General features: G+C 37.4%; 1 pseudogene; it reads right to left on the bottom strand.

The window, feature by feature from the left end:
* Positions 1 to 10,143: 10,143 nt before the first annotated feature.
* Positions 10,144 to 10,866, bottom strand: LOC102008345 (annotated as a pseudogene).
* Between the last annotated feature and the right edge of the window lie 11,713 nt (positions 10,867 to 22,579).

Here is a 22,579-nt window from a genome sequence, read left to right as displayed (position 1 = left end):
CAGGCGCTTTTGGCCACTGAGCTAAATCCCCAGCCCCAGGACTTAGTTATCTAAAAATAATTGTGTATGTTAAAAAAAATACTAAAAGCCAGTCTTTTGCTTTTCTTTTTTTTCTTTGTTGTTGTTGTTGTTATTGTTGTTGTTGTTCTTGTTGTTGCTGCTGCTGCTGCTGCTGCTGCTTGGCATTCTGGCCTGGGCTTATACTTACCAGAGAGATACTCTACCACAGATGTGGGGATTAAATAAAACTCAATATTTATAAATATTCACCATGAAAAGGATTACCTAAAGATTAAACAACTTATTCATTTCTAAATATATAGGCTTTTATTACACCCATGAATCCTCTGCCCTATTCTTAGGCAGCTCACTCTTTCACAATTGATAATGAAGCATTTTTTTCTTTTCTTGGACTCTTTCACATTCCATTAAATCTGTTCTCTCATTCTCCTTTCTTTAGTTTTTAATGAAGGCAGCCCTTCTTCTTTTCTTTTTAGTTTTCTTTTTAGTTTTTAATGAAGGCAGCCTTTCTTCTTTTCTTTTTAGTTTTCTTGAGTTAATTTTTTAAATAGAATTTCACTGATGCTGAAAGACCCACAGCCTGTTCTTACCTAAAGGCAAACTATTTGCCTGCCATGGGAAATGAACAAACATTTCAAGTAAGCATGAACAGCTTAGCGTGGCTTGAGAATCCCATACCTCTGATACATCCTCATTGAGGCTGAGTTTAGTGACTTAAACTCTTGTCCACTGTACAGCATAGATGTAGTGAGGATTCCATGAAAAAAATCACTGGACCTGCTAAGGGTTATTTCTCTAATCCTTGCCCTCAAATTGTGCATTACTGACCGTGAGGCTTAAAATGTCACTGTTCTTTATCTGTTTTAGTTCATTCTAAAGTTTTACCATTTATGTTTTCAAACACAATGTGTTTGAAGTTGGCAATGCTGTTATCATTCTGAGGTACCTATTCCATTATCCAACTTCAGCAACTATTAACACATAACCATTTTTAAATCTGTATTCTTCCATCTCTACATTTGTCCTACTAAAAATAAATTGTTATTTCACAGAATAGAGATAATTGAGCACATATCTCTCAAAAGTAAAATTCTTTCTAGAAGGCATAATAATATAATTATACTTAGTAAATCAATAATTCTTTAATACCATCAAAAATCAATAGTGTTCTGATGTCTCTGGTTATCTTATAAATTTTTAACTTTCCTTAACCAGTTTAGTCATAGTATAAACAAGCAAATGGAGAAATGCGTGAGACAAAGTCTGAAGGAGTGAAAGCGGGAGGTGCTCAGTATATCTATGTATATATGGATAGTGCATTGTTCTTCTCATTTTTATTGCATATAATGAACCAGCTGAACCTGGATGGAAAATGTTCACCATGTAGAAGCCCGTATACACTTTTTAAACAAACTATTCATTTTAATTAGGATCCAAATAAGGTCCACACTTGGAAGTAGGTTAGATCTGCCCACTAGCACCTCCTCTGTCCATTTTGGTTTCTTGCCTTTCTCTTTGTTATTGTTAAAGAAACTAGTATATTTATCCTGTAGAGTTTTCTAATATTTACTTTGTTAATTATATTCCTGTGATGCCAGTTGTTGAGGTCATTTTTCATTTGCATTTCTTATAAATGAATAGATAAATCAGGATGCATGACCAGATTCACATAAAGTTTTCTTTTCTGGGCAAATTTCCTTCACAGGTAATATTGTATACTTTCATCAGAATCCATATGGCTACCTCTATTTTTCCTGTTATCAACTACTAGTAATTATACATTAGGTCCATCATTTCATTAAGGGTTTGAGTATTTGTGTTTATATTTGCCATTTTTCATTTATTAGCTAGAATTCATCTATACTGGGACATTTATCTTTATCTGTTAAGATACAGCCATGTAATAACAGAGAATAAAGGCTCCATTCTTTCTCTTCAGAACTTTAAAATAAATCAACAAAAGTCACCAATGGGTTACTTTGGCACCAATGCACCCAAAGGATTTAAACATTTGAAGTAATTCAACCCAACTCAGTTTTTTGTCTTAACTGACATCTAAGTTATTTCATCTTTGACTAGTGGGAGCTTCTGTTTGCCTTTTGATTTACTTTGGCAGGACTCAGCAAATCTTTTATAGCTATTTTTCTTTCCAATATAAAAGGATATTCCATGCTTATCTTTTACATTTCATTTTGCCTTATACCGAGAACCAGTTATTTCTCTAAGATATATAAATTCCTTTTAATAGAAGTGATAGAAACCATAATTTGGGCAGTAAGGATAGAGTGTGCTTTTATATTTATCATGGTTTAGATGGAGAATGTCCCTGAAAGTACTCATGCACTTATAGGTGGGCTCTTGAAAGGTGATAGAATCACAGGGGTGCTATAGGTGACTTGCTATTAGCAGGGTGGTTCTGGTTGGAAAGGGTGATCACAGGACTGTGACTTGGAGGGCTGTATCTACCTTTCAGGCTCCTGGCTTGTTTCTCTGTTTCCTGCCATAGTGACATGAACATTTTCCCCTGTCCCAACCTTTTCCACCATGTAGCTTCTGTCTCCTGACCAGGCAAGGACTGAAAGTTCTAAGACTGAATTCAAATAAATTTCTCCTCCTTTAAGTTGTGGGTGTTGCATATTGTGTTTCAGCAACAAGGAAAGTAAGAGAGTAGACAGTTGATTATTTATCTTATGTATTTTTTGCATAGTTAAGAAAAAATTTAAAGATAAAATACATCATTACTTCATACTGATAATTCCAGTTAAGATGTAGGTCTATACAGAGTTGTTTTCAATACTGGTATTACTGAGATGAAGTTCTTATTACTATTAAAATTTATCCATATAAGTGTGTAAATTCAATGGTGGTTTCAATATTCTCAATGTTGTACACCATTAGCTTAATTTTAGGACATTCCATCATTGGCAAACAAAACCCTGTACCCATTGCCCCTAGTCTCCACATTCCCATTTCTCCATCAAATGTTCTACATTTGTCTTTACAGATTTATGTATTCTAAACATTTCATATGAATAGGAATTATGCATCATGGAACTTTTTACACCTGGCTTCTTAGTATCATATTTTTAAGTTTCGTCATTGTTGAATTATGTGTCAAGATGTCATTTGCCTGTATGATTGAATAATATTCCATAACACAGATTGTCTTCATTACTTTTCTTGTTGCTGAAACGAAATACTCAGCACCCAAAGTTAAAGGAGGAAATGTTTACTTAGCTCACAGTTCACAGAAGGTTCAATCCATATTCTGCTGGCTCCATGGCAGGATGGCATGGAAGAAGGACATTGCAGAGGAAAAACAGTTCATAGTAGGTGGAAGGCAGCAAAGCAGTGAAGCTGCAGTAAGTGACAGCAACAGCCCACTTTCTGTCCCTTATATAGTATTCCATCCAGATTACCCACTTTTACTGTTCGTAGCACTCACACCTAGGGTGGAGCACCCTCAATCCCAGTATTACACACTTGATCCTAGTATCATACACCCTACATCCAGGCACCTCTGGAAAACCTCACCTATGACCATATGAGGTTTTGAGGGGACATCTACTTACAAGACATAACGTGGATATACCACATTTGTGTATCCATTTATTAGCTGGTAAATATTTGGGATGTTGCCACCATTGGGCTATTGTGTATACACTTGTTATAAACTTTAACATATAGGTTTTTTGTTGTTGTTGTTTTCCGGTACCGGGAATCAAACTCACGACCTCATGCTTGCCAGGCAGGCGCTGTGCCACTGAGCTAAATCCCCAGCCCCTAACATATAGGTTTTTATATAAATATATGTTTTCATTTCTCTTATGCAAAACCCTAGAAGTAAAATTGCTGAGTTAAATGGTGTCTCTCTACTTTGTGAAGCACTGTATACAGATTTTTAGACAGATTGCAACAATTTACATTCCTATATATAATGCTTGAAGTCCTCATTTCTCCTCTTCCTTTCCAGTATTTGCTATTTTTGAGTTTTTTTATTACAACCATCCTGATAGATTTAAATGGTATCTAACATCACTTTCATCTGTATTTCCCTGAAGACTAAAGATGTAGAGCATCTTTTCATGTGCTTGTTGGCCCTTTGCATGTCTTCTTTGGATAAATATCTGTTGGCTTTTCTTAAAATTATGTTTTTATGATTGAGTTGTATGGGCCCTTTAACTTGTGTAGGTCCTTTATATATTTTTGATATAAGGATCTTCTCAGATATGTGATTTTCTCACATCATACATTCTGTGGTAGTCATAAATCACAATCCACAGTTTCATCCTGATTCTTACCATCATGTTCTATAGTATAGCTACCTAAAATCCCTAAATTATAGCTGAAATTTCCTTTCTCCTGTATAAGCTCTAAATAAACTTTCTGCCCTAAGAAGCTTTCCTCAGAGGAACACAAGAAGATGGCAGTCCAATTACTTTAATATGTACACATATACATTATAATAATCCCAATCTTATCTCTCTATATTATTTACATGAATAGATATTAACTATGGAATCATTTGTGTGTTACTGGCTTTAAAGGAAATAGAAGTGTAGGAAAAGTTAAAACACATTTGGTCCATAAAAATTAAAGAAATTATCTTCCTGACGGATGTAGAACTTGAGGTAGAATATGATGTAAATTAGAGGTTATCCCTTTTCAAACATATTTAATAGGTACTCATTCCAATGGTAGTTAATATTCATCCTCTTGCTGACTCCATTCAAAGTTTAACCTATTTCTTAAGGTATAGATTGAGGGAGAATAAGTATAATTCATCCATAACCTCTCTACATATGAAAACTCTTATTAAATTACTTACAGTCAAAGTTTTTCTTCAGGCTATGCTCAGCTCACATCGCCAATGTTCACTCATGTCCTTTAAAGAGCTCTTGGATCTCTGCTAGTTCTGTTCTACAATAGTCACGTAGTCCAGGCATGTGTTTACATTTATTTAGGACCTGAAAATGGCCATCTTACGAACCCATTCGTTTATAAAAGAAACACAGCACAGTATATTCCTTCTTGTGTGTCATCAGATGGGTTGAACTTTCCAGAAACTCATCTTTTCTGTTCACTCTCTTTTTAAAAAATAGTGTTGTGTATTAAGATATAAGTAAGACTGTAATTCCATATTTGCAATCTGCAAAATCTTTTAGGGTCTTGATATGCAGTTATTGTGACTGAAGAAATTTTAGTGTACAATAACCAGATGCTCTGCTGTGTCTAATCTTGCTTGTACTTCAAACATCCTTCACCCACAGTTCTGTTCTTTCTAGAAATGCAGTTCTGCAGTTAAAAAGAAAGCACAAAAACAAAACAAAACATAGCTGTGGTTAGTAGAGAGAATAGTAGAAAAATCAGATACTTGAGAACCAGGAAGATGGGTTTTGTTTGCTTCTTAGATCAATTAGTCACAGTGTGTGTACTTCAGGAAAAGCTCACAATTAATATTGATTCTGCTTCTCCATTCATACAAGAAGGTGAGACTAAGTAACTACAGGAGCATTCCTTCATGTTTGTACTCAGCTAATGTACTTTCCACTTTAACTTATGGAGATTCTTCAGTAAGTCTATATATATGGGGTGAATCCACATGGAATTATTCTGTTGATTCAATCTTTTAATATTCAAGTGGCTCCAAGTTGCCATCCTATTTCAGTTAAGTCAACTCACTTATCCTAAGTTTTTAAATTCCAAGTAGCTGTTAGGTAAACCAAAGAATAGTCATCAAGCCTAGAAGTGATTCATTTTCCTCACCATATGTGGTCATCTACATAGAAATCTAAGAGATCCTTTTGCAAGAACTCTCAAGGATTTGCAACTTCTGCATAAATTAGTTTTCCCAACAGCATTTTACACCACTGCCGTCAAAGCTGAGGTATGTCCTCACCTTCCTGTGACTGGAATTTGCCAGTTGCCACTCTGTCCTACAAACAGGTAAAAGCTGAGCAAAAGTAAAAAAATTCCCAACTCTTCCTGGATGCTTGGAGAAGTGAGGCTACAGTGCAAAATTCTGTGCCATAATTAGAGATAGGCTCACACAGAATTACAACTTACCTGAGCAAACATGCACAAGCACAAATGTCACTGGGAACCAATGCCAAGGTAAAAAACCTAAATTTTAATTGACAAATTGCTGGAAGGTCAGTGTGCACAAGTAAGGGAGTTGAAAACTCCAGGGAGACGCAGTCATCAGGGGTGATCATGGGTGTCTGTCTTTGTGAGTTTCACATCCTAAAGCTCAGCTGGCTCTAAAGGTTGATGGAGAAGCAAAAGAACCATAACACCCAACATAATACATATAGAAGGAAAAGAGAAAACTGGAAAATGACACTAGCTATCCTCAAGGTTTACTATACAGCTACAATATTCAAGACTGTAGTATTTGCAAAAGAATAGAAAATAGAATAGGATATTCAGAAATAGACCCACATAAATATAGTCAACTGATATTTTAACAAAGTGCTGGAACAACTGGACACCCATATACAGAAAAAAACTTTGTATTCTAGACACAAATCACATACTCTTCCATAAAAATTACCTCAATTGGCAAATCTATGAAGCTCTCAAACATAGCTTTGAAGAAAACATGGATTACCTTGGATTTGGCAAGGGTATCTTAGACATGATCTAAAAGCCATGATCCATGAATGAAATAATTGATAAGAAAGACACTGTTGAAAGACTGAAAACATAACCCATCAACCGTAAGAAAGCTCCTTTCTTGAATGAATGAAATAATTGATAAGAAAGACACTGTTGAAAGATTGAAAACATAACCCATCGATTGTAAGAAAGTTCCTTTCAATGATATATCTAATAAAGGACTGTTACTCAAAACATTCAAAGAATACTTAAAATTGCACAATAAAAAAACAAAGATCCCAATAAAAAAATGAGTCAGACATTAACAGATATTTCACCTAATAAGATATACGGATGGAAGCTATTCATAGGAAAATATCTTCACAAATATTCCATCATGGAAGTGCAAATTATAACAACCATAAAATATCATTGTGTATCTATTAGGATGTGCAAAATCCAAAATGCTGCCCACACTAAGTGATGGAAGGATATGGGACAGCAGGAATTCTTACTCTTCATTTCTGGAAATGCCAACTGGTAAAACCACTTTGTAATACAGTCAGGTAGCTTCTGATAAAACCAAACATATTTTTATCACGCCATATAGAAATCATCCTCTTGGCATTTAACTACAGTATATTTGTTTTTGTTTTGTCTTGTTGTGTTCTCTTTTCTTCTATTAGCACAAGTGCAGCAGTACATGATGTTTATATTCAGTTTGGGGAGTGGGGACAAGTACTGTGTTGGCTTGGGGCTTATTTTTCCAGGGGAACAATATGATAGAGGACACATATTTTGTAAGATTATTTATAATGGTCACCCAAAGAATGATATACAAGAGAGTGCAAGAAATCTGTCTATACACTAAGACCAAGGAATCCAGCTGAGGGCCTGAATCCCATGGAAATGTCCTGCGTGAGTCTAACTGAGGACCTAGAGCTCATAACAATGTGTCCCACGAGTCCACCTGGAGGCCTAGAGCCCATAACACTATCTCATGCAGGCCTGTTTCACGGATCTGCACTGCGAAGGCCCAAAGGTCAGTGGTGGAATCTACAAAGTCGGTGCCAACGGGATGAAGGATCTGTGCTAGCAGGCTAAAAGACCTGCACTGGAGCCAGGAAGCAACACTCAGAAGAATCAGACCTCCCCTGAAAAGTATCACAGCCATCCTCAGCTACAGTGAGGTCCTGAGCTCCTCCGATGATCAAGATGGCCAAGTTCCCATCAGGGAAGCCAACACAGCAAGCTTCTCCAGGAAACTGGTAGTGCACCATGTTCCCCTCCAGAGCTGGGAAGCGAAGCTCGAAGTGAGGACCAGAGCTCCCCCAAAGTGAACCAAACCATTCTCAGTGCCAACGACGTCCCAAGCTCCTCAGAGGATGATAACAGCCAATTTCATCAGGAAAACCAGCATGATGAGTTCCTCCAAAACAACCCACAGCTGCTTATAGCCTCTCTCAGCTCCCAACAACCTTTCCTCTGCTCCCCAACAGCCTAGCTTCTCCCTCTTCCGTTCTGCCTCTTCTGTTGCTGGCAACAGTCCCCAGGTGGGCCTCCCACGTCCAGCACCATGCTTACTCAGTTCAGCTGGGGGTTATAAGTTGATCACCAGTTGTCAATCCACTACAAGTACATAATACAGTTTGCTCCTTACTTAATCCACTTCTGTTTCCCACCCACCTCACTCCTTCCGTTTCTAAAGGTCCACCCCCATTCCATTCTTATTGCTATTATTATGATTAGCTCATGTCTGTGACACATAATGTTTACATTCATTTAGACTATTAGGTTCCTGTACATGACATATTTTGTTCTACTTACCTCCCCTTTCCCTCCTCCTCTCCCCTCACGCTTGGTCTCCTGGACCCTGTGTTTTCTTCTATCCATACTTTATTAGTCTTTTGTTTGTGTCTTGACTATTCAAATGAGATACACCATATGGTATTTAAGCTTGTGTAACTGGTTGATTTCACTCAACATTATATTTTCCAGATGCATCCATTTTTGTACACGTTTTGAATTTAATCCCTCTTTATAGCTGAGTAGTATTCCATCATGTATAGATATCACATTTTCTTTATCCATTGAACTATTGATGGGCGTACTGACGGCTGCCAGGATAGAGCTATTATGAATTGTGCTGATATAAGCACTGGTATACACGTTACCTCTGTAGTTTGATGGTTTTCATTCTTTGAGGCAGACACCTAGAAGGGGAATGCCTGGGTTATATGGAATCCCTAATTTTAGTTCTTTGCCAAGTCTCCATTTGCATTCTCGTGGTTGTCTTCATTTGCAAGCTGGTTGTCTTCATTTGCATTCTCGTGCAATGTGGAAGTGTTCCTTTTTCACCACAGCCACTCCAGCATTTTTTACTGTTTGACTTCTTGGTAACTGCATCCTTTCTCAAGGATTTTTAAACAGATGCACCAAAAAACCTTCACACAGATGTTCAAAGTAGTTTTACTCATAATTATCAAACTCAGAAGCAGTGAAGATGTCCTTCAGTAGGTAAATGGATAACCACTGATAAATCCTGATGGAATATTATATAGTGCTAAAAGGAAATGAGCTATCAAGTTTCCAAAAGATATGGGAGAAACTTAAATGCACATTGTTAAGTAAGAGAAGCAACCTGAAATTACATACTAGGTGACTTCAGATGTATGACATTCTGGGAAAGGAAAAGTTACGGTAACACTAAAAAGTGAATGATTGTCAGGCACTAGAGGGAGAGAGGGATAAATGGGCAGAACACAGAATTCTTTAGGGCAGTGAAAATACCCTGCACATTACTATGATAGTAGATACATGTCACTATACTTTTGTCCATATCCATAAAATGTACAACACCAAAACTGTACCCTAATGTAAACTATGGACTTTGGGTGATAATAATGAGTCAATGCAAGTTCATCAACTATAATAATATCCAGGGTATGTGCACGCTATGCACATATGGAAGCACAGGACACATGGGAAATCTCTCTACCTTCACTTAACTTTGCTGAATTTTCTCTAAAATTTGTCTATAAAAATGAAGAAAAAGAAACAACTTGGGCATTTGAAATAGCCTGTATCTTCTTCATAATGTCACAGTCACTGGAAGGGTGAAAAAGTCAAGTAAGACTTCAGATTCCTCACTGCTGTAAACCTACAGAGTGTCGCTCAGAGAGTGGGAGGCTACTCTTCTGTCTGGTTCTTTTTTTTTTCTTTTTCTTTTAAAGAAATGTTATTTTAAGAGAGTTCCAAAAAATTTAATACAATTCTGAGCAATGATTATATCTCAAATGTATGAGACGTGAGGCATAATTTAAAAAGGCTAAAAACCTAACAGATTCTTTGTTTTTTTTTTTCCGGTACCGGGAATCAAACTCATGACCTTGCACTTGCCAGGCAGGTGCTGTACCGCTGAGCTAAATCCCCAGCCCCAAGTATTCATTCTTGGTTTTTCTTTTTAAAAATATTCAGATGACTTGTCACATCAAGAAAGTTCAAAAAGTTCTGGAGGGGGCAGCCTTAGTCACCCTTGGAGTCACTGTCTCTTCTCCTCATGGAGATGGAGCCCTACACCGAGGACAGCAGCACATCTTCAGCGGGCTTCTTGGGGTTCTCTTTCAGGTCTATCTTGATTGCTCCAGATGTGGACAGTTTCCACTCCAACTCATCTCTTGTCAGGTTCATGCCACCGAATACCAGAGGACCAATAACTGAGCCTTGATGTCACCTTCAAGGTAGACGAATATTGTGGGCAGGTTCCTTTCAGGGTAACTGGGTATGCAGGTTGTTGAAATGGCCTTGATAAATTTGACATCAGAAAACTTCCTGGCCAGGCAGCTGAAGTGCTGATTGATCAGGGCATAGAGGGGAATCCCTTGCTTGTAAAGGTGCAACACCACCCATAAGCCCTCAATGGTTTTGGTAACTTCCTGAACATAATCCTTTCCGGAGATCTCCAAAACTTCTCCAAATTTATCCTTCAGCTGAGCTGTTTTCCACTCCACCAGTCTTTGCTACCTGTACCTTTCAACAGCCTGTTTGTCTTCCTCACTGAATTCATCTTCATGTCCTCCAGTTCTTCCAAAGTCATATCTTCATATGTTTTCACAACTGACTGCTGGAGGACCTCTGCTCCTCCTCTTCTGCCTCCTTTTCCAATTCCTTCAGGCTTTCCTTGGAGGGCAGGATGCCCTGTTTTCATAAGATGTCATTCCGCTCGGTGTCTGCATTGGGTTCCTGCATCTTGGCCTTCGAGCGCTCAAGCTAGCCCCCCCCCCCCCCCGCGGTACCCTGACCTGCTTGACTCCCTTGCACACACACGCCCTGTCTCGTTCTTATAAGTACACAAAAATAGAAACTGTCTGAGGCCTAGTGTTTCCACTATTTATCAACACTGTGCACACTACACACACATTTGTTCCCCTCATGATGTGGCTGGGCCAGAAAGAGCTCCAAAACTGAACAAGAATTTCTAGAGCTAGATGACTCAGAGGGCAGAGAAAGCCTCTCCTTCCCTTTCCCTACGGTTCCTTTTAACTCTGACATTTTAATTCTTTTCTACTGTATTTCTCCAGTTCGGGTATCAAAGTAATGATGCCCTCATAAAATGAGTTTAAAAGTATTTCCTCTTTATTAGTTTTCTGTTAAAAAAAAAACATGTTTACATTGCTACAGTTTGTTCCTTACATATTTGGTAGAATTTTTGATCAAAGCCTTCAGGACCAGCGATTGCTCCTGGAATGGTTTTAATAACAATTTCAGGGTCCGTAATACTTTTATATAATTCAAAATTCTGCTATCTTCTTGAGTTGTTTTTGCTCAAGAAGCAGTTTCTGCTAGTTTATGCCTTTCCAGGGACTTGTTCTCTAATTATTAAATTCAACTGGTGCAAAGTTGTGTGTAGCGACGCCATCTTCCCCCTTGCCGATACTGCTCATTTGTTCCTTTCCTTTTTTCCTAATCAATCTTCCTAGAGGTTTGTATTCATTTTCCGGGGGCTGCCAGGGCAGCGTACCACAGACTGGGCAGATTAAACAACAAAAGTTTTCTTCGCACAATCCTAGCGACTAGAAGTCTGAAATCAAAACGTTAGCAGTATTGGTTCCCTTCTGAGGCCTCCCCCACGGGTGGCAGGTGTCTGCCACGCTGTGCAACCACGTGACCTTTCTCTGTGCACTCTGTATACGATGTGACATGTCACTCTTGTTTCCCAGTCTCCCCTCTTCTCAGTCACATTTGATTATGGCCATCCTTAACAGTCTCCCTGGAGCATAATCGCCAGTTTAAAGGCCCTTCTCCAAATATAGCACATTCTACAGTGTGGCGAGTTAGGAAATCAATGTATGAATTCTGAGAGAGGACACGGTTCATTTCATAAGCAAATGTATCCATTTTAGTGATCTCATGGGACCGCTACTGGTTTTACCAATTTTCTCTATTGTGTTTTTTCTCCTATTCATTGATTCTGCTTTCTGATCTTCATTGATTTTTTTTATTCGTTTTACTTTGTGATTCATTGGCCTTTCTTTTTCCAATTTCTTAAAGTGGAAGCTGACAGCATTTTCTTCTTTTCCAGTGCAGACATTTTTGTGAAATAAATTTTTCCCTTTAAGTTTTGTCCTAGCTACCTCCCATACGTCTTTACATGTTGTTTTCTCGGTTTTATTTAGTGCACATTAGTTTCCAACCTGCTCTTTTTTTTTTGTTTGCTTCTTTTTTATCCTATGAAAACATAAAATGAAATTTCACAACAAATTAACAAGAGAGTGGCAATAGTTAATACATTTTGTATCATTATCTTCAAAGTAGTTACCCAGAGGAGAAGACGTTGACAAAAAATTCTCTCGTGCAGAAGCAACAAACATATACTAACACAAACATGAAAAAAAAAGTTCAACATCACTGGCCATTAGAGATATGCAATTAAAACTACTTTGAGATATCATCTTACCCTAGAAAGAATGGATATAATAAAAGAGCCAATAAAAATAAATGCTGGAAAAAATGTGGGGAAAAAGGAACTCTTTTATGTTGGTGGCAAGGTAAACTAGTACAGCCACTACAGAAATCAGTGTGAAGATTCCTCAAAAACTAAAAATAGAAATTCCTATTTGACCTAGTTATCACCCTTCTAGATATCTTCCCAAAGATACATAGAAATTAATGTATGAATTTTATAGGGATCCATGTATACCCATGTTTATAGCAACATAATTTATAATGGCTAGATCTTGGAAACAGTATATATGTCCATCAAAAGATGAATGGATAAGGGAAATGTGTTGTTTATACACAATGGAGTACTACTGTGCCATAAAGGAAGATAAACTTGAGGCATTTATAGGGTAATGGATTCACCTTGAGAATAATGTTTTGTTTTGTTTTGTTTTGTTTGGTACCAGCAATCGAACTCATGACCTCAGGCTTGCCAGGTAAGCGCTTATGCCGTTGAGCTACATCCCTAGCCCCAGAGAACAATATTGTGACATAAGTTAAACATACAAGTTTCAATATCACATATTTCCTTTCATATGAGAAAATCAAAATATATATACAAATGAGGAGTAAAATGAAAGACAGATAAGTAGGAAGTGGGAAGAGGTTCAGATGATTCCTCAAATTACTTATACCATCATTTCAAAAATATTTTAATATATATGCTAATTTGTTTCACTTATTCTGCTAGTTTCTCTTAATCCATCTACCTTTTGATTTATGTCTGAACTATGATGTAAAAGTGTATCTCTTGGTTTCCAAGTATTTGTGGATTTCCCCACTAACTTTCTTTAATAAATTCATAATTTAATTTCATTGTTCTTAAAGCACAATCTTTGTACAGTGTCAATTCTTCTAAATTTATTGAAATGTGTTTTATGGACCAAAATATGGTCCCTTGTACTGAATGCTTTGTGAGTGCACAAGAAGAATATATTTTGCAGTTGTTAGGTGAAGTTTTCTACATATATATATCACTTAGCAAGTTGGTGCAACTTGGATCCTTTTTATATTTTCTAGCACTTTTTCCAAAATGTTCACGCTTCTCAACATCAATCCAGATATAAATAAAGATGTAAATACCTGCCTCCATTGCTTTTTTGTTGCTGGGACAAAATGCCTAACAGCTACCATTTAAAGGAGGAAAGGTTCACTTTAGCTCATAGTTTGTAGAGGCTTTAGTCCATAGGTGGTGGGCTTCAAGGCAGGATGGCATCACAGAGGAGAAACGGTCCATGGCAAAGCAGGAAGGATACAGCAAAGAAGCAACATCAAGCCTCCTTTTCTCTTTTATTCTATCCAAGCTACAAGTCTATTGGAAGGTGCCACACCCAGGATGGGCCTTTCTATTATACACACCCAAAACTATGCTAAACTAACCTGTGGGCTAATTTAGTTACCACACATCCTTAATCCATATTCACATACCCTAGGTCTTGCCACATCTAAAAAGCCCCCCCTATGAGTACATGAGGCTTTGAGAAGACTTCTAGATACAAGCCAAAATAATATCTTTGTCTGCTAATTGTAATATCTGTCATTTCTGGTTCAGTTTTGATTGATTTATTATCCTTGTTATGTGTCTTATTTTCCTTTATTTTCTTTTGTATACCTACTGATTATTAATTGGTGCCAAGCATTGGAAATATTATTTTCTTGGGTACCATGTATTTTTATGCTCCCAGAAATTATTCTTGAGGTTTGTTCTAGGGCATGGAAGAAATTCAATTCTTTTCTTTTCATGCTTTTTAATTTTTTTAGGTAGGGACCCTCTTGTCCTCTCTGTGCTGCAATATGTTCTCCAGCGCTCTGCCTTTTATACTGTAGCTGTCTTGAACTCTCTGATCTGATCCCTCAGTTTATTAAGATTCATAGGCTATTTCTAATTTCCTTCTCTCGGTTCTACTTCTTGGGACCTGGAGAAGACCTGATGTTTTTAGAACTGTTGTAGGCAAGGGCATGGGGCACCACATTATGGCAGGAGTGTATGGTAGAGCAAAACCATTCACCTCATGGCCAGGGAAAGAGAGAAGGGAGAGGGCTGGGGTCCCACTGTCCTTCCAAGAACATGCTTCTCATCTCCGAGGGACTCGAAGACCTTCACTAGGCCCCAGTGCTTAAAGTTTCCCCCACCTCACAGTCACTCTCGGTTGGGAAATGGGCACTTAGGGGACATATAAGATCCCAAAGACAGCACACACACTATCACCTACTTTTGACATTTTACTCACCTGTATTAACTTCAGTTATATGTACTTTTCTCTTTTGTCTGCATGCTGTATATGTATGAACTTATCAGAGAGGTCTTGAATGGCTTTATAGATTTCTACTGATGAATTTTATTTCACTACAAACTTTCCTAATTATAAAGTCAAAATATTAATCTTTAGAACAAGTAAACAGGGAGGGTAAAGAGTGGAAAGCATGTATCAGAATCAACTGTCCGCCTTTCCCAAACTACACACTCTTTAGCTGCCTCAGATTCTTTTGCCTCTGGTGGAAGCACTGTCCCCTTCAGTGAGAAGCTCTGTGTTGTTACTGATTAGAATGTGACTTATCTCTTAGTGTTTTTCAAAATGTGGTCCGGAGATTAACTCCATGCTAGTTTAAAAGCATACTACAGTTTCTAGACAATCTTCAGGAATGGAACCCTGAAAGCCTATTTTTAACTAGCTCCCCCAGTGATTCACCCTATTCAGTGAGGTTGAAAAACTACTGCTTTGGTGAAGGAACTTCATATCCCTTCAAAACATATTCCACTTTGGTACATCTAACCCTGAAAACACATCTTTTTGCCTGTAAGTATTTTAAGTCTCCTTTTCTATGGTTTACAATCTATGTTCAACCACTCCCATCATTTTTAAAATTTTTTTTAATTCCAAGTAAGGATAGCCATATAATCATAACTGTTACAAATATGCAGAAAAATGGTGCATAGTTATAAGAACAGATGGGAATAATGATTCTCAGAACTTCACAAATTTCTGACACGTTTTATGAAAATCTCATATATTTTTGTACAAAATGAATTTTTCAGCCATTTCTGTACACAAAGCTTCCAAAAATGTACTGTGTTCATTTTCAGGAGACAGGATTCATCTCAGAGCACTAAATAACTAATTTTAAAAGTAATTTTTGATAAGTATTCATCATTTTGTATATTAAAGTTTCAAATTATTTCAACATTACTGAATTATGTAGTCATCCAGTCAAAATGAGGTATCTTCCAAATGGGAGAATCTACTAGGCTTCAAATGTGATTATCAAAATCATTAAACATTTATATTAGTATATTAGCATTGTTGATATTGTCTTTTATACTGTTCTTTAAAAACACTTCTAAGTGAAATCCTGTAGAAGTACAATATTTGGAAAATCCACTGAACATGTTTATTATTTATAGCTGTAATTAAAAGCTAACTGAAACCCACCTCCATAATTAATGCTTTACTCTTATTTATTATTTTAACAATTACAATTCAGGGTAAAATTTAGTAAACAGTAAAAAACCCTTCACCTTCAGGTGGAAGCATTATTATTTTACGCTCAAGCAAAGAAAAGCACTGTGACTCATCAGCTATCAAATGGAAAAATGCCTTATGGTAAATAATGCCTCCTTTTATTACTGGTATAAAAGTCGTCATTCTGGGAATAACCCAGGAGGCATTGTGAGTAGTTTTCTATGCAAGGAAATAAAAGCAAATGATGAATGCAGAGGGTGAAGTGTAGCCTAGACTCAGGACGAAGCAGGAAACCCCAGATTCTAGTTTTTACAGTCAGGCTGCCAAGAGTAAGTTAGGAATGAGGACATTACCAAAGATTTTTGGCTTGGTGTTCTCCCTTTCAAAGCAGTAATGCAATCTTTCAAGGATGTTTATATTACTGTTTGATTATACATTTGAAGTGCTTCTCTAAATTATACAGGCTTATTAAATTTCTGCAAGAATAAAACACTCTCTAAGATATTTCCATGATTTCTTTGTTCTAGAAGGACCAAACAGAAAATGGCAAGATCTTTGATCAGAGTGTTTTGACATTTCTAGTCTAACAGATTCCAAGTAATATCAGTATTTCTGCACAACATTTCATGTTTAAAGGGTAATATATTAAACATTTTGTTGGAAAGATTCAACCATTTATTCATTTAACAAAATTGTTTTCAATGACTCCTATGCCCTTCCACAAGACACTGGAAGATTTAAATCTCCTACTTATTTTAATTAGACTACTTTATCCACGTTGCTCTAAAAACAATAAGAAATCTTCATTACTTACCTGTCATTTAACAAGTATTCTTCTATGAAGTTTTCCTTGATCATCACAACTGGAAAAAATCATATATTAATTTTATATTTTATTAAATTGATTTCCATATCTTATTTCTCAGTATAGTACATAAGCTCCTGGAAATCTAGGTTCCTAACTCTATATCCCACTACTTCATTCAAAAGGTAAAATACAGGGCCAGGGATTACATGAAATATAAGATAAATAAGACACAGCTGCAATCGTAAATTTGACTTTAGTGTAATTGGTAAAATAAGATATGTAATTACCCTGACATGATTTTTATAAAATGTTTTATATCTAAAAATGTGTGAACCTGAGCTGAAGGTTTTTCTCAACATCCCTAGTTCCTGCTTTATTATAAACCTACAATTATTTAATACCATGTCATGTACAAAGTTGGGGCTAGATAAATATGTATTGGATCAGTATTTGTTGAAAGAAGTTTTTAAGATTTCAGTATTAAACCCACCAAAGTTCTCTTTTTGCTCATTTACTTCATAAAGTTACCCACCATGATACTTCATTGGATTCACATTTTCAGATTCTAATGGTTCATTAAAAAAATGGAAATCTTAATGCAAATATAAGACAGCAATGTTTAGGGCAAAAAGCATTGACCTTCAAGTCCAGAAATCAGCTCTTGGTTTTGGTTCCTAGTTGGGTGAATTGGGTCATTAGTTAACCTCTGACTTTGGGTCTCAGTTTTCTTTTTAGTAAAACAAGGTCAAGAGTAGCCCTGTATGTTGTGAGGCAGAACTGAAAGATTGCATTTGAAACCATTTGGTAAATTGCAAAGCATTCTTAAGTGATATTGTGAGCTCATAGGTTGCTTGGTCAGTAAAAGGGTACCATGTAGTCAAGTACAGTAAGAACTTTCTGCTGCACCTTGCCTGCCTTACTTGCCCTTGTCAATTTAGAAAAGTTATGCATTGTCAGTGAATCTCAGTCTTTCTATTTACAACCTGAAAAGATGCCTTATACAGAGAAAAGAGCAATGGAGTCTAGCATTCTATGACTCCTACTGTTTCAAACCTTCGAAAATCTTTATAATAAAAGTAACAGGCAACTGTATCATTGCAGTTCATAAATTACTAGCAGCTCTCATTTTATGAAGTGTTTTTGATGGGCCAGACAGTGTGTAAAGCACTTTATAGACATTATCTTGGCATCACACATGGACAGACATCTCGAATTGCACTCAGTAGATGCCACTCCAAGTTGCACTGCACCACAACAAAAATGTTAAGAATAGATTCAAGAGCCTAAAAACGTAGGTTAAAATCCGGGCTTTATGCCTTAAACTGAATGATCTCTACTACCCAGTTTCTTATCTGCTTATTACAAATAGGACCACTGTGAGTTCCTCACAGGTTGTTATGAAAATTAAATTAACACCATATATAGAGAATATGCAGTTTCTGGAACAGTATTAGGTTTTTTGGGTTGTTTTGTTTTGTTTTGTTTTGTTTTGAGCATCTTCACCTACTAGCAAATGCTTTGGGTAATGTACCTAAGCCTTCTAGACCTCAATTCTGTCTTTAAGATGAGGATAAGAATTCCTAATGTCATACTAGCAGGAGTATTAGTATTAGATAACGTATAAACTGTAAAATACTGCAGATATGTTAGTTTACGTTTTCACCAAATTTCTTTTTTTGTACTTTGTGCTTTACACAAATCCCAGTAAGTGACCGAGCATGCTCTGGCCAGAAATTTCTGGAATAAATTAAAATTCCAAGAAAACTGTGCCTTTTATCACCTAGAGCAGTTATCTCTCTTGGGCTATCTATGCTTCACATCAGCAGCTTCCCCAGAGTCATCTAACTTGACAGTATGATACTGTGTGGATTAGTATCAGCAATCCTTAAGATTCAGTGGGCTGCAAGACACCTGGGATCCATCTCTTCTGTTGATTCACCGGATAGCAAAGAACAACATTCCCAGATGTTCACCCATACAATACCCAACAGGCCTAAAAAGATTACAAGTGAGATCAGTATGAGTTCCTTCCTCATGACAGTAATAAGGAGCATGGGAGTAGAAAAGGATCTTGCTGAGGTGAATAGGTGTTATGGAAAGAACTGAAATAATTGAACTATTTTTAGCTCAGAGTTCTTAAGTACTGTGCTCAGTGACAGATACTTGAACAGCTTATTGGCTTTTTAAACTATATTTATACATTGTACAGGCCAAAGGAAATATACTGCTTAAGGGCCCACATAGAACTGCTTTGATTAAAAAATATAAACATTATTACTAGACCATATGAATTGTTTCATCTTACTAATAACACAACTCATTCAAAAATTTTTAAAAGCTGTTTTTATGTTTTTATCTGCAGTGAGATATTGCAAAGGGTGTCAGTGGACTGAAACAATGTCTAGAGAGTACCATTTTGTATGACATAAACATCCTTCACATATATGTTCCTGCAATTGTAGGTGTTATGGTTTGTGTCTGGATGTTCCCTCAAAGCCTCATGAGATCATGGGGTAGGCTTTTAGAGTTTGACTGATTATAGATGTGAGAGCTACACCCACCCTGGGGTGGATAGTTTTGCATATGTAAGGGAGAAAAAGAGGCTGCTTGCTGCCATTTCTCCCTTTTGGCTCTTGTTGCTTTTGCTGTGTTCTGCTGCCATGAATATTTTCCCCCTGCCATGTGCCACTCTGCCTTGGAGCCAGGTGAGTATGGACTGAAACCTTCACCGACTGTGAGCTAAATAAACCTTTCCTTCCTTAATTTTGGGCGTCAGGTATTTTGTCTCAGCAACAGGAGAAAAGTAACCAAGATAGTAGATTGAGAATTAATGAGAAATTATTGCATGTACCCCAATTTTTAAAGCCTTAGTACTTGCAGTTTTTCAGGATCTAAAGACATAAGCCATCAATTCATAGTGATACAACCATATGAATAATGCATGTGACAGCAGCATTTAACTGCAAAACATTTTACCAGTGTTAGTCATTATACCTCTTAACCTTGGCTTAGGATAACGGATTCATCATTATTTATATATTTTTTCATGACTCACATTGGCCTGCTCTTAAGACTCAAGTTACGGCTTTCTTGCTTCTAAATTCAACTCATTTGTCCATCCAATTAGAAATAATCTCTTTTTTTCCCTATCTCACACTCAGTTTTTTTTACTACCTTCATTAAAACGTTTGTCTGTAGATATTGAATTTCTTTGTTGTACGGGCTGAGTTCCCAGGTAAGACTTCGAAAGCCCAGAAGACAGGCTCTATCCCACTCATCTTGTAAGAGCCACTGCATCCCCACTCTCTCCTCCTTGAGGAGTTTGAACCTAGTTGTATTAATGATTTCACTTTTAGTGATTTTAAAAAATGTTGATGACCTCAGTTAGATTTTAACTGTGGTGCTATTTTTTCTGACCCTTAAAACTGGGTAATTATGCCCCCCTTACATAAAAACATGTGGTTATCTACTATGAGCCAGATTTATTTTGCTCCTTTTTCTCAGCGGCACAGGGCAGTCCCTCCTGCAGTTCTTAGGGTAATACTTTCTCTCCATGCTGTCTGTGGTAAGTGGCATGCAGTGCTTTTCCCCAGTGAGAAGGAAGTCAATAGGCTGTATTTTACTGTGACAGCTGGGCCATTTGATTTGAGCCTTATTACACTTGATGGTTACCTTTAGGGAATGTCTTTTTCAATTGTTTATTTTTCAAGTTTCTTGTCAGTTCAAACTACAGAAAACAAAAGGGGAACCCTGAATTTACTAATATGCACCCAGAATACAGAAAGCACTTTATCAACTATGCACTCCAGATGACACATCAGTCTAATGAAACACGTAGGTATTTACTGAGTATTGATTTGGTCCAAGGTACCATGCCAGACAATATAAGAATGCTGCAAAAAGAATATATTCTAATAGTTCATTCATGGATACTATATTTAAAAATATATAACAGAGAGAGATATTATATGAGGATAATAGATTTAGAAATGTATTATATATATATATATTAATTTTATGAATTACCTAAAATAGAAGACAATAAGAGAACTATAAATGTCTAATTTGGGGAAGGGTTTAGTAACAGGTATAAATTTCAGGAAAGCAACTTGGCTGTACTTGTCAATTAATGAGTTTTTCATAGAAGGTGCTATTGACACATCAGGCAAACCAATCTTTATTACGTAGGAATGTTGTGAGCATTGCTAGAGATTTAGTACTCTTGCCTGCTGGACACTGTCATTGTGGCAACCAAAAATGTGTCCATATATTTCAAAATGCTCTCAAGGGTAGACATCTCAATTGTGAACCAACAGTGTGAGTCATAATGTGCCCAACCATTGAAGGTTCTTCTGCTAGATTCAGATGAAAATTATGAATTGGCAAAGTATAGCTCTGCTTGCAGTCCTGATGATACCAGATGACAGGGACAGTGTTGGGATGTCAACAGTTGGCACACTGGCTGCAGTCCATACAGATGCGGACCACTGCGGGCACAGCTGACCGACCACTGCTGGCTTATTCCAGGCACCACAGGTTGACTCTGCTGGGTGCTGATTTCTGGTGCTCCTCTTCACTGGCTGCTGGTCTCTAGGGCTCTTCAGGGCAAACAGCCCAATGTATTTAATACTCTTTCTTTTGAGAGGATTGCACAATCCATACTACTCACGATTAATATCCTGAGTAGATTTATAGAACTTTTCGCAAGCAAATTTATAGGCCTACCAAACAGGTCATTATTTTAACAGTCGGTGATGCAACATGGGGCAGGGAAGGGGTCAGTACACTGGTGGGACCCCTCCTAGACCAACCCAAGAAATATATAGGGAGTACTGCTTATATAGTAGCTTCAGGGCTGTGATTGGTCCAAGTGCAAGTCCACAATGGGTTCAACAATGGGCCTGCTGATTGGTCTAAGTGCAGTCCTGTGATTGGTCCAAATGGGTGTGGGGCTCCAGGACAGTCACAGCTGTCATGGCATGGGAAGAGGAGGGGCACATGAACTATTTGACTAGCAACCTCTGAGAAAAATGATCAGTCTGTAACAGGGAATTCTCATGAAGGCTAACTGCATTTATCACAGCTAACTGGGTTTCTAGGAGGTTAGAAATGTTAATAATGGACCCATATCTCTCCATCCCTGATATTAGCCACATTCAGATACCCAGCCATCACCACTAGCACCACTGCCCCCGCCTTCTTCAAAGAGGTAACGGCAGCACTTGAAATGACAAGAGCTGGGGGAGGAGGCAAGGGGCGCTGCATTCATTTTGGCTGGAACAACCTAGAGAAGACTGGCTGCTAAATAACCTGGTAGGCCACTTCAGCAAGTTCCCCAGTCCATTGTTGGGGAGGGAAGGCAAGGGACGTGAAAAGGAGAAGATCCATAGTTTCAGGCCAAGCCACGCCCCTTCCAACCAGCATGGGAAAAGCTGGAGAGGCAGGTACTTCTCTTCTATTTCAAGAATAGGGGAAATTATGCTGAAGGAACAAGCAGGTTTACATCTCCAAATATGCTAAAGTTTTATTTCTCACCCTACATAACTAAAGCAGGTCAGGAGGATTATTTGCTCACTAATTACAAGAGATGGAGGCAACTGAGCCTTTCATGCAAGAGGTACATCCGCAGGGCAAGAGTAGTATCTGCTAGTTCTAATTATGCTCTGTTGCAATGTGTACACCTGCACTCGCG

Source organism: Chinchilla lanigera, unplaced genomic scaffold (genome assembly GCF_000276665.1).
Source record: "Chinchilla lanigera isolate Chin_1 unplaced genomic scaffold, ChiLan1.0 scaffold00033, whole genome shotgun sequence".
NCBI lineage: Eukaryota > Metazoa > Chordata > Mammalia > Rodentia > Chinchillidae > Chinchilla > Chinchilla lanigera.
The sequence above is the reverse complement of the archived record's forward strand: the minus strand, read 5'-3'. Positions and strand labels throughout refer to the sequence as shown.